Source organism: Dama dama, chromosome 6 (genome assembly GCF_033118175.1).
Source record: "Dama dama isolate Ldn47 chromosome 6, ASM3311817v1, whole genome shotgun sequence".
Classification (NCBI taxonomy): Eukaryota; Metazoa; Chordata; class Mammalia; order Artiodactyla; family Cervidae; genus Dama; species Dama dama.
In genome coordinates this window covers 29,675,654-29,689,255 of record NC_083686.1, presented here as the reverse complement: position 1 = coordinate 29,689,255, position 13,602 = coordinate 29,675,654, and the positions used below count along the sequence as shown (strand labels likewise).

General features: G+C 42.0%; 1 protein-coding gene and 1 long non-coding RNA gene across 6 annotated transcripts in view; one reads left to right on the top strand and one right to left on the bottom strand.

Annotated features, from left to right (window-relative positions):
* Positions 1–4,667: 4,667 nt before the first annotated feature.
* LOC133058832 (uncharacterized) lies at positions 4,668–12,899 on the bottom strand. 3 transcript variants are annotated; one of them, XR_009693395.1, is made up of 4 exons: positions 9,461–12,899; positions 6,892–6,930; positions 6,661–6,800; positions 4,668–6,012 (listed from the first exon to the last, which is right to left on the bottom strand). It is a non-coding gene; the product is annotated as an uncharacterized LOC133058832 (long non-coding RNA). The 3 variants fall into 3 exon arrangements; XR_009693396.1 differs by lacking the exon at positions 6,892–6,930 and having other exon boundaries at positions 4,670–6,012; positions 9,461–9,573; positions 10,178–12,898; XR_009693394.1 differs by lacking the exon at positions 6,892–6,930 and having other exon boundaries at positions 4,671–6,012; positions 9,461–11,154.
* Positions 9,070–13,602, top strand: part of SLC4A4 (solute carrier family 4 member 4) — a 355,228-nt gene continuing 350,695 nt past the window's right edge. For all 3 annotated transcript variants that reach the window (XM_061145831.1, XM_061145832.1, XM_061145830.1), the window contains exon 1: positions 9,070–9,192. The gene's annotated coding sequence lies outside the window, so the exon portion shown is untranslated. The remainder of the gene's footprint in view (positions 9,193–13,602) is intronic.

The following is a 13,602-nucleotide window of genomic DNA, read 5'->3' as shown; positions in this document are numbered from 1 at the left end:
CTGCTCTTTATTCCAAATAGTAACTGCAGCATCAGCAGAAACTTTTGAATAGTTGTTTCTCTAAATGGACTGTCGTTTACTCTTGCCAGGATAGACAAAGTGTTAAATAAGTACTCAATACTTATTGTATTTTAATTTAATCAAAGAAGCAGTAATGGAATTTGAGGGTCACTGGCTGGAGCAGCAAGTGCTGTCTAGCACTCTTTCTTTCCATTTTGTCCCTCTTTAGGGTTTATTTTAATACCATCCTTGGACCAGGATGCCACTGTACTGGTTCCAAGACATCACTGCATCTGTGAAGAAATGTGAGTACTGAGGAGTGATTTAGTGATTTATTTACTTAGTGATTTACTTTCCCTGAATCAAAGTTATCACAGTACTCAAATGGAAAATTGAGAGGAAAGGGATTTATCTTTTAATTATTTGAAAATTACCTTCCTCTTTCAGTTTCTGTCTTACCATTATAGATGCTAGCATAGAAGTTTCTGAATGATTTTTGCTAAACACTAAATGTGTTTGCTAATACTAACCTTTAAATTTAAGCAAGTAAATGCTGAAGGAGATTTTTTTTTTTTACCCATTTCTGTGTAATGCTGGATGAAAAGTTCATTTATGGTAAACAGAGATGAAAGTCTTAAAATTTAACTTAGAGATGAAGATTGCTATTACCAGCGTATATGTGTTTAGTCCCTTAGTTGTGTCTGACTCTTTGAAACCTCATGAACTGTAGCCTGCCAGGCTCCTCTGTCCATGGGATTTTTCAGGCAGGAATACTGGAGTGGGTTGCCATTTCCTTCTCCGTGGGATCTTCCCAACCCAGGGATCGAACCCACATCTCCTGAATTGGCAGGCGGATTTTTTACCACTGAGCAACCAGGGAAGGCCAGGCCAGGGCCTATTTGGTATTTACTAAAATAACAATGACAATACCAGGATACCAAGAAAAAGATTTTCTTCTACCACTTATTTCAATATGAAAAATTAAAAAGTTAAGAAGGGAATGGAACAAACAAATACCATAGTGTTACCAGTTCATGGAGAGTTATTAATGGCCTTCAAACACATGTATGTTGTATGTCTATTTTATGCCCTAAAGGAATGACTGTGGCTATAAAGCACATACACGTGATTGAAGTTAGAAGAAAACAGCACCAAAAAAATCTCATTTTAAATGTTGTGACTTAAAAAGCAGCCACGGTTAAAACAACAACAACAACAACAACAAAAAAGAAACTCTAGTGCTTCAACTTCCCCAAATTCTGGTTTTGGATAACTGAGTTCTCAGAAGGTATACACAGGTGTTTATATTACTGTACGTGTGCTCTGTCAGCTTTGATCGAAACTGGAGCAGCAGATGTAATGTAAGTATCACATTGTATAGACTTCTCCAACAATTAGCCAACTCTCTGGATCAGATGTTTAAGTTCACACAGCAAGACCAACCCCCAACTCCAAACTTCCACCAATTTTGAGGAAATCTGGAACAGAGTTGATGTGTGAGAAACTGTATGGAGTTCTGGTACTCACATCGCTTCTTTTGGTAATGGGAGTGATAACACTATGAGTGAGTAATAGGCTTATTATGAAGATTAGGTGAGTTCACTTAAGTAATTAGAACAGTCCCTGGAACATGGTAATGACTATGTAGGTCTTGGCTATTAACAGTATTAGTGTTATTAGTGGGATAATTTCAATAATTTCAATATTTTCAGCCAGGTAATAGAAACTGTCAATAGAGTATTTCATATAAATTTTCATAAGCAGAAGAGCAGTTCTGGAACTGTGATGATGTAAGTGTGTAACGACTATCAACTGGGCTTAGGAAGATGGAGCCAAATTCAGGTCCCACACCCCCTTTTTTCTAGCTGTGTTTGTTAAAGCTTGTGTTTAATGCCAAAAGAGAGCATCCTGACTTAAAGTTAGCCTCGATGACCACATCATTAAAAAAAAATACACCATGATCAATCATCTTGAAACCTCAGGCCTTAATTATGCAAAAAGGAAAATATGCCAAAATATTAGCAGTCATCTCTGAAGGAGGGTATTTCTCATGCCATTCCATCTAATTTGTCTCTGTTGTACAACTTTTTAAAATAATAAAACTGTTACTACTATAACAGACAAAAAAGCAACAGATTTTCATTTTTGAAAAGCAAACAGCTACAAGCAAAAGTACAGCAAGATGCCCAATAAAATGTTATTTGAAAACTTTGTACTGTATTTTTATTTGCCCAGGTGCAAGAAAAGCAGCAATATTGTAAGATCTTTTCACTCCATGACACTGATTTGAATGAAGCCCAAGTGGGCAGTGAGCAAACCCCGTCAGCACGGAATGGCATTCAGTAACTGTGAAAGGGTTCAGACATTCCAGCACTGTCCCTGGTGTCAGAGTAGCCACTATTTCATAGTTTGTAAGGAGATTAATCTTACTGTCTATCAGAAGGGTTTCTTGTGAATTATATATTACAATAATATGTCATTATATATTGCTTATATGGAAAATAGCAATAGGCAGGAAAATGAAATTATTTTTATATTTTAATTCAACCTTAGGTTAAAAAATAAGTCATTGATCTACAATGGCTCAAAATTCAAAAACTTGCAAGGGCTATAGTGAAAAGTCTTTCTCCTGTTGCCTACCCCACAATCACCTAGATCTTTTTCCTGGAGGTAAATACTGCTTTTAGTTGTTTATATATCCTATCCTTCCAGAGATGTTTTATGTATGTGCAAATAAATACATAGATATGGTTCAAAAGTTATAGATTAGGAAAAGTGATGTTTTAAGGAGTTTGTGGAGCCTGAATCTGTCTTAATAGAAATGTATTCTGGTTGAGTAAGGCTCTCTCTTTTTAATGCTCCACAAAAATGGATGTGATTGATCATTCTATAAATAATTATTGAGTTCCTACTATGTGTAAGACTCTGTGTCAAATGCTGTTTGTCCTGTCAATTCGCCTTTAACATTTTAATACATATTCATTTTATCATTCAGATCTATGTGCTCAAACATCACGAAGTAAGAGAGGCCCTCTCTGACACCCACTCGCAAATGATTCTCCCTATCCTCTCACTATGTTTTGTTTCTTTTGCAGTTAGGGTGAGTCTGTAACTTCTGACCATATCTCTTTTGAGAATGGAGAGGGCTATGGCCATGACAGAGGAAAAACAGGGGTAAACTGGAAGTATAAGCTGGGATGGTTGGTCACCCTATTTGTACCATTTACTGCATTTTGCATTCCAAGGAAATGGAGATTATCTTGTTAATGTATTTGTTCACTTGTAAGCTCCATGAAATTGGAACTTTGCTTGTTTCAGGGACCCATCACCTCGAAGAGTTCTTGACACATAGTAGGTTCGTAATAAATATTTGTGTGCTGAACAGATGACCCAATCAAGCTTCACATTCTGTGTGGAAGTAAACCCCTTCTGGTCAGCAAGGGGAAATGGAAAAGTCATAAAGGGCAAATTTGCTCAGAATGTTTCCTCCCTCAGGATAGGGAGCTTTTAACACTCAAATTACAATCTTGCTGTGTTTCCTGTAAAGAGATCAGTCTGGCAGATGTGTACTGGAAGTATTAGCTGTTCGGTTATTTGCAAAAGGATGGGTGTACTGTAGTCTCCAGGATAGGCCTGGTCTGGGGAGAGAATGGTCATGGACCAGTTTGACCCAGTGGTAGGTTAATCTGTAGAAAACCTGTCTCCACGCAGTGGAACAGCCATGTCCATGTGACTCAGTCCACAGGAGAAAAGGAAGAGCAACTTTAGAGCGAGCAGCTGCCATCTGGGCTTGTTCATCCTCCAGGAGGCGAGAGGCCAGCAGGATACAAAGGAACGAGTACCTGTCTGTGCCTGGGACGGGGCTGGTGGGACACACACACACACACACACACACACACACACACTGATTAGCAGAATCCAAGACACACACACACACACACACACACACACACACACACACACTGATTAGCAGAGTCCAAGACACACACACACACACACACTGATTAGCAGAGTCCAAGACAACACACACACACACACACACACTGATTAGCAGAGTCCAAGACACACACACACACACACACACACTGATTAGCAGAGTCCAAGACACACACACACACACACACACACACACACACACACTGATTAGCAGAGTCCAAGACACACACACACACACACACACACACACACACACAGATTAGCAGAGTCCAAGACACACACACACACACACACACACACACACACACACACACACTGATTAGCAGAGTCCAAGGGCCCTGGGAGTTGGTTTTGGTAGAGAAGTCTGATGTAATTCTCTACTATCTTACCTAAAACTGGACTAATCTTTTTAATCATAGAGGGCATAGGTTTCAGTGGCTTAGTAGCTCAATTTAATTTTCCTTTTTCCTTTTCCAACAGAGAGGCCTGTGTCTTGTTGTTAGGTTGATGTATACAGGAGAATTCCTGTAGGGGAAAGAGGCTGAAACTCTGGCCTAAGGTTATTAAACAGAGCATTCGTAATAAGTATATCAAAGCTATTTCTGAAATATTTGCATGTTTCTCTATCACAAACATATTCAAATTTTATTAAAAGAAAATATTCTAGTATCTTGTTGAAATATTGTTTTTTTGAGTGATTCTCTCAAGCTCCTTGATTATTGAGGGAACTGAGGTCTAGAAAGACTGAATAACTTGTCTTCCTTGACGTGAACAGAGATAGGCTTCTGTTTTTAGATGCTAGAAACTTTCTTAATATTTGATGTTAGGTATGTGTTTTAAAAATGACAGTTGGATATGGTTGAGAGTTTAGCAGTTTAAGCTGTGAAGCAACTTATGACACATTTAACCAAATAAAATTATTTTCCCTAGCTCGTCATGCTGACAGCTTACAAAAACAGTGTTCACCTTTCTCTACTCCTCTTAAAAAGGGACTATGGTTATTTTTAAACTTGGAATCTGAAGGAGGAAATATAGATTGTAAATTGAGGTTGGCTGAATTTATTCAGGAATTTGCCAGACTGAATATGTAATTTCTGGAGTGTGAGTGAAACAAAAATGAAGTTTCTAAGTGATCTCTTTGTTTTTCTCTCTTTGTCTATATCTTCAGTTTCATCCCTGACTAGTCCCAGGATGGAAAGACAGGTGATTTTCTCTCTCCTTACTCTTATATCCTGAAATGGTTAATGAAACTGATTCCAGATTGGCTACTTTAATGATCATTCGATGGCAATATTGTTTAATAACAAAATAACTACAAGTCAAAATACTAGCACAAAGAAAAATACCTATTCAATATGGCAAGATTTTTGTGATACATTTACTAATTAGTCATATATTTAAAAAGAAGCTGATAATGAGAAACATTACTGATCATTCTTTGAAGTTTATAGTCTATACTGTCTCCTTTTGTTTAGGGCCCTAAATAAGATGTGTATGAATGTTGCAACTCAGGGATAAGCATTCATTGATACCTTTTATCCTTTTTTCTTTTGTAAAACAGTATAATAAAAAACCTGAAATAATATTTATATTTATGGGCTCTGCTATTGAACAAAATCCTTTATAGATAATATTCAGTGACGAGCCATCACTCTTTTTGATTTTATAATGAGGAAACTTAAATACAGAGGTCTTTAAATGAAAAAAACAAACAAACACTGAGGTCTTTATAAACAGGTGTGACTATATGAAGTACACAAAGACTAAGAAAACTTTTTGTGGCAATAATTCTACCTGCAGGTCAGATTTGTAGCCTAATTCTTTGAATAATCATCATGGGGTCCATTAGTTGTATTATTTTTCTACGTACAACCTTCTTGCTTTAGAATCAAAGAGCACCATGCTTCTTCAAGACCAGGAATGCTTGAACCACCTATTCAAAAACTTGCATCTTCATTCTTGCTGGAGACATCACGCTGATACGAGCTTTCATCACCTGCTGCCACTAGATGGTGCCTGTCATTGAGACAAAGGTTCTTCCTCCCATCTTTGTTTCCTTTAGGCGCCTATAAGGACCTTGAATGATATCAAAGAAACTTGATTGATAATCTAAAAAGTAGTGGGTTAGTATCCTAGAAGGTCATTTAGCAGAGAGAGTTATTTATTAAACAAATAAATCATTATCAGTAAAGATTACTTATACTGTTTTTCTAATTCCATTAATTTTTCTGTTCATTTTTCTTGTCACCAAGCTGTGTGAATGCCAATATAAAATGAACAAATAAAGCTTTCTTTGGGCTCATGAGAATCAAGGGACATAGCATGTTTTAGGATCAGTGAAAAAAGGTCTCAGAATTCATTGTCCTAGCTCTGAATAGCAATAGCAAAGGTGACCACACGCAGAGATAACGAGAAAAGTTAATCAATGACCTTTCAAAAGAAAAACACATGCATCTCAATTACTGGACAATAGTCAATAGGAAAGGAAATGGAACCTGCGCTTTTAATTGTGGGATAGCAAACATCAAGTAATGAGAATGATAACAGGTTGCTGGCTTTTTGCCAAAGACAACTCTTTTTTTTCTCATTAATATAAGGGACACACAACCCCTCACCATATAGTGCTCTAATTCTCTCCCTGCCTCCTACCCTACTCTCCAACTTTATACTCTTTTCAGGGTAAAATTTTGTCCATCTTGATAGAGAAATGCCTTTAAGGGTTACCTTTATGGTTTGTGTAAAGGCCCATTTGATGTGTTTTGCAGCAGAATATTGGAAAATGTAAGTTTCTTGGACTTTTCCTTTCCCAGTCACCAACGCTGACCATTCATGGCTGGTTCACGATGATAATGAGAAATCGCCAGCTATGTTGAAATACATACAGTGTGAAAAACTGCTGAACAACAATGGCAAATTCTTAATACAAAAGTGGCTTCTCTTTTCCTGGGAACTTACTTTGGGGTTGCTGATTCTTGCTAACAGTGTGCTCAGGGACTGAAAGTTAATTTTAACATTAGTCTAAAAACAAAGTATAGTTATGTAGGCAAAATCTTTACATTATTTTTAAATTAAAAAAAAACTTTTGAATTTCCCATATTAGTGCAGTGGGTCATGTAAAATGTGTGAGCATAGATGTAACAACAGCCGGACACACGACATTAATGCATTTCAATTTTAGACATTAGATAGTTTCTGGTCGTTCCCAGTGTCTCCTGAGCACTAACCAAGGATTTTAAACACACTAGGTTTTTTTTTTTTTTTAAAGGTGCAAGTATATACCTGTTTTGCAAGCATTGGTGAGGTACAATAAATAATATGTCTATTCCAGTTTTAAATACTAGAAAGAAAACTTTTGTCCCCAAGTTATTTTCCTCCAGATTTTTTTCTCCACCAGGGGTCTTATTAATTATAGGTTAGTACTGAAGAAAGGGCTTCCCTTGTGGCTCAGCTGGTAAAGAATTCGCCTCAATGCAGGGAGACCTGGGTTCGATTCCTCGGTTGGGAAGAGCCCCTGGAGAAGGGAAAGGCTACCCACTCCAGTATTCTGGCCTAGAGAATTCCATGGACTGTATAGTCCATGGGGTCGCAAAGAGGCAGACGACTGGGTGAATTTTACTGGCTATTGAGGAAAGAATTTGGAAACAAATCTTTGGCGGAGGTAGTCAGCATGTGACATTGTTTCTCGAGGGTTTTGTGTGTTCCGGTGGTTACCCTCAGAGATGCAGTTTGGTCAGTGACTTCCACATGTATATTAAATATATAATATGTATTAATAGGAAATGCACATGGGCTTACATCATATATTGTGTGGCTCAAATCCATTAAGTGGCTCCTCTCTAGCAGTATTCAGAACCTTAGATGGGGTCACTGCCGACAGTCTGTTCCTATATTTATGGTCTACTTAACTGATCAAAATGGGGCTGGGCCATTGATATATTATTAGTAGCATTATTTGCTTGGCCAAGAGGACTTAAACCTCTATTAGCCTTAGGAACAGAGTAAATACAATAATCCATTTATATCCTCAAGAAACTCCCTTGGATGACTAAAGATGTTTCCCAAACTGGTTGAGGAAGACAGAAGTCATCAGTGACAAGCGAAGGACAAGGCTGACAGTTGCGCTCTCCCCAGACATCCCGTGGCAGAGGTGAACGACGACTTCACACTGCGGGCAGCGCGCTCTCTATCTGCTTCCCTCCACTTTTATAAAAGTAGCCTCAAGAGTGATCTGTCCCAGTCACTTCGGTTCTGCAAGAGAGAGGAAGCTCTCCCCGGCGGGGAATTCTTGTAAACCGGACAAAAATGCTGGGACTTAGCAGCCGGTTCAGGGCACGAGAGAGAGACAGAGAGGCAGACAGAGCCAGAGGCAGAGACAGAGAGAGTCAGAGAGAGAGAGAGAGACAGAGGGAACCCAGGGAAGCGGAGGCGGCGGGTCGGGAGCCGGGTCTTCGGTCAGTTCCAGCCGGACGCGGCGCGCAGAGCCCGGGCCCCCGGGGGCGGTGCGGCCTGAGGCCCCTCCCCGCCGCCGCGATGCCCGGGCTGGTGACGCCGAGCGGCGGCCCGGAGCGGTGGGGGCCGGGCGGGCGCGAGCGAGGGCAGGGCCGGGGGGCCGGCCGAGGCCAGTCGCGGCTTTAAATATGGATCGCTGGCTCGCGCTCGTGGCACAGCCTCCGCCACCGCCGCCCTCCCCATCCACCCCCCTCCCCGGGCTCGCTCCCGAGGGGCGTCCGGGCCGGGCGCCGTCGCTGCAGTGGCAGTTACCGGCAGGAACCTCGGCGATCCCCATAAATATGCAGGAGCTGCAGAAGGCAAAGTCGAGTAGACGCCCGGCGCTCTCACACACTCACCCGCCGCGCACCACGCGGGCCGTGTAGACATCTGCCCCCGCGCTCGCTCGCTCCCCTCTTTCAGGGTCCAGTCCCGCCGGCTCCGGGGACCCTCCCGCCCCCGCGCCCTCGCCCGGTCCTCGCCTCCCTCCGCCGCGGAGCGCGCACCCACCCGGGCGGCAAAGTTGTGACTACTCGGGCGGGGGTGGCCCGAGCCCCGCGCCTCGCGCCGACAACTTCCCGCGGTTCGGCCCCGCCGCGCCCCGGGCCCGCGCCTCCCGGGCTCCCGCGGGCTCCCGGCTTCCAGCCCCGGCGGCGCGCCGGGCAGCGCTTCGGGGGCGGCGGCAGCGAAGGCGGCGGCGGCAGCGGTTGCTGCAGCCCCACACTCAACCGCCAAGCTGGACGAGCGACGGAAGCCGGACCCCAGGAGGTGAGCACCCGGCCGGGGCCGGGGAAGGAGGGTCAGCCCGGGGCAGATCCTGGAGGGGGCGCGGGCGGCCTGGGCGCGCGCGGGGAGCCAGAGAGAGAGAGAGGTCAGTTGCGGGCCGGGCATCTTCGGGGGCTGGGCTCCCGGCGGAGTGTGGAAGCAGATTCCGCAGAAAAGTACTTTTTTCTTCTTAGGGTTCAGAGGGGGACGTTTGCTGCACCCGCAGGGTCAAGCCCGCCCCCGTCCCAGACCCCCCCTCCGCAGCGCTCACCTGGCGTGCCTGCCCGGGCTGTGGGGCCATTGTATCCCGGGGGCTGGGCTCCGGCGCAGGACACGTGTGTTCCTGCCTGGGTGAGCTTTGGTGGCCTCAGCGTGGCCGGGCACCTGCCAGAGACGGAGACATCCCCAAACACACTCGCGGGGGAGGCCGGCGGGTAGGGGGGAGGGGACTTTCGGGGCCACCGAGACCGCGGCCCCCACTTCACTGCCAGCCGGGAGACCGATCATTCACATCCCTCCCTGGCACGCCGAAAGCGGGGGTGAGTCAGGCGGATTCTCCGCAAGTGGCACGCATACACACACTTATTTGCAGTGGATTTGGAAAGGGGAGGTTAAACTGGAATTTCTCTTGGCCGGCGACCGTGGAGCTCTTTCTCAGGTACTGGACACATGTGCTTCTTGGCAAGAGAAGGTGATTTCTTCTTTCTTAAGTGCATTTTGCCCGGCCATTGCCAGTCCGTTAATAAGAGTCGCCAAAGGAAGGTAGCAGTTGGGAACTACATCAGCAAACTGCAGCAAGCCCCACAAGGAGGGAAGTTAATTAAAGAACAAAAGAATCGCAACAGCAGAAAAAAAACCCCCGAACTTGACAGGAAAGATGGGGAAGGAAGCCATTCTACCTGTTTTACCATCGTAAACCATTTTTCAGAAGAGTTCCTTGTAAAACTTCCTTTTTCCCCCCACCCCTCACTCCTTCTCAAGGCCTTACCTTCATAACGTAATTGGCCCTCAGCGAGATCTTTCCAGACTTGACAATGAAGAGCACGTAACAGTTTTGGTTTATGTTCCTCATTTCTTTTGCCATTTCACTTCAGTGCTGGAGAAAGTTGTGGCTAATGGGAAATCGTGAACACTGGACTGCCAAACACACATTGTCTCAAATCCTGGAATGGTTCCTTTCCTGAGAGACACTCTTGTACCGTGTTTCCCCTCTTCCTTGTATCTGGGACTTGGAGTTTGAGTATTACCTGAATTAAATTTAAGCATACTTTGCCCATTAGGGCTTATTTTTTCATGTTGATTTGAATCGATTGTTCACAGCAATGAGAGCAGTATCCAGTAGCTTCTTATGGCCAACATAGTGTCTTTTGAAAGGTTTCTGACTTAACAGCTCTCTTCCTTGTATCTATCACATTAGCATTTAAGTGATATTCATGGTCATAATGGCACTTAGATTGAGGTTATTGGTATAGCTTCAGTCAAAGGAAACTGTCTGCTTTTTTTTTATAGCTTTAACAACTGAGAAAAAAACTTTTACTTTCATTTTAAAGTTAAATGTAGTGATAGGATTCTGTTCTCTTGCTATTACATCTTGAAATTCAATAGTTTTTACTTTATCTTGGTGTCTCTGGTAAGATGACAAAAACCTGCCACATATATGGGTAGAGAGAGGAAAGTAGTACTCTTATGAACTCTTGAGGCATAGCGCATTTATCAGTGTGTGAGGGTGAGAGGGATAAGATGGGATAGTTTGATAGTTCTAGGCATGTCCACCTTAGTGAAAACAGAAAACAGACACCTTGAAGAACGTGTCTTCAAAATGAGACTTGGAGTATCATTTAATGTTTCGGGGTCATTCTGTACCCTTAGTAGCATATATAAGGCACGCCAGCCAATGAAATATCCAGAATGTACTGTTTATAGTGGTGTATTTCTTTTAGTTCATTTTGTTAACATAAAAGGACTTTAAATGTATGAATGTTAGTGTTATTATTTTCATCTTTTAAAGGATTAGAATATATTTTGGGTTTACAACCATGTGTGACACCACTACAGGGAATCATATTTAGAGAAAAAATGTGATAGAAATGGGTAACCTTTGGGACAAATTCCAGCACACTCTGGTGGTAATTTCATTTTTCACTGAGCTCTGGCAAGTATAATTTTCAGGTTCTGATCCCTCATTCTGATAACAAGATCGATAGTCTGGCCATGGCTTACATCTTAAAAAAAAACACACAACACTTAAGGAAAGGAAATACATATTAGTTGGTGAATCACGTAGATAATCAGGTTTCTCCGCCTGCCTCTGAGGGCGCTGCAGTCCGCGAGGACTAGTGTTGTTAGTCCTGTGAGAATTCCCTGCTACTTAAATGTGCCAATACACATCATCCGCTTGTTTCCTGGGGCGTTTTTTGTGTTCGTTTTTAATATGAATGAAAGCCGAGACTGGAGTTGATAGGTATGAAGATTGGGAGTGGAAAGAACAAACTCAGAAGAGAAAAATGTAGTAATGATGAAAGTTTTAAGGAGTCTTCCCTTTACATAGCTGAATGAAAAGAATCAGGGTACATAATTTGATGGGACAGAGGAAGCTGTGAGCGGAACACGTATCTGGGTTCTCGCTGTGGCTGCAGTTTCTGAGGCCAACCTGTGAATTGTGAAATTTATCTGTGTGGGGGAAGCCATTTAGCCAAACACATAGTTTAGGAACATCCAGAAAGTTCGTAAGACTTTATGAAACTAGATCTTGCTACTTTCAGGGATTTTTTGCCTAATGTCGGAATTTGAAAGGAGGGAAAGAATAATGTTTATTTCATACAAGATCAGGGCTAAGTTGTATTTCACGTACATGTTTGCCTTTCTCCCAATAGCTAAGAGTTTGATTTATGTCACGAATAGAAAATATGCTACTGTCCCTCTAACATTAATGTGATATTTTATATCCCTTGTAGTACACACTGTTGGTTATTTTTCCAGCAGTGAAGATGGATTTTTCTAACCCACCATTTTACTCAGGTCTTTTGTCCGATGTACATCACACACAACACACAGGCACACTCACAGGTGCACCCGTACTCCTCATTTGTAGAGGTGGCCGATTTTATTTTATCTGAAGCCGTATTTATGGCTGTCATAATGATTTTGTGGCAATGACTTTTATTGCATTTCTCTAGTCTCCGCAGTGGAATGGCATTTCCAACAGGGCATCAAAAGGACAGCCAGCTATGAAATATGATGGATTTATTTACCTGCTGTGACAAAGAAGAGAGAAAACTTTTTCTTCCAGTCTTCTTCATGATGTTCATAATTTCACCCTCGATGATACGGTCTTATTTGCCTTTGGATTAAGTTATGTGTTCGAAAAGATGGAGATGGACCTCATCATGGTGAAACCCTGTACATCTATAGTTGTTTCTAGAAGCCAAAGCATCATCTTTTTCTGCAAATTAAGTAGATGTAAGGGATTATCAGGCTTGTTTAAAAGATGAGGAAGCCAAGGCACAGGGAACTTTGTACGCTTTTCTTAAACTAAGCAGAAAATTATCGGTGAGGTGGGAATGAATGTTTCATCCTTGAACTACTGATACCTGTTTCTGAAATGACTGTCCTCGAATAAGTGTTGTTTTAGTCACAGTTTTTAAGATACTAAAGCAGATAAACATTGATCCTGATGTAAAGTGAGAGTTTCCGTTCCTTGTTTATCATTCATTGTATGCCTCTTTACTTCAGGACCTGCAGTGCCCGTGGGTGACTTTTTTCAGTTTGTGTGCCCCAGTTCTAGCTCCGGTCTTGAGAACTAACTTTTATTTTTCATAGAGAATGAATACAGAAAGAAGTTACATAAATTAAGATGTAAAAGGATTTTACAACTAATATTTCAGGTTTTTTTTTTTTTTTTACATTGAGGATTACTGTGTAGAAAGAGGCTATGTCGGTTTCACTTGAGTTTCTGTTTTGGAAACCTTAAAAGAAGTTTAAAATAAAACTTGCAGTATACTATTTGGGAGGATTTAAAAAAATCAAAGTTAATAAAAATACAAAATGAGAAAGGAATATATTCTTTGAAACTGATAGGATGTTCTGTGAGTGACCCAATTAGCGAAGCTGTTCATAATGTCTTGGATAAGAAGTTAGCAGTTCTTTTCTTTTTTTATAAATATATTCACTAGTGATATTCTCTTACACTATTTGCAAGTAAGTAAACTCCTGGGATCTGGAATTTTATGTTGGTTGATTCTAGCTTTAGCCCAGAGACCTAGTATTCATGGGTAGAGCCCAGTGGATAAATGAAAATGTTAGTTGCTCAATCATGTCTGACTCTTTGTGACCCCATGGACTGTAGCCCGCCAGGCTCCTCTGTCCATGGGATTTTCCAGGCAGGAATACTGGAGTGGGTTGCCATTCCCTTCT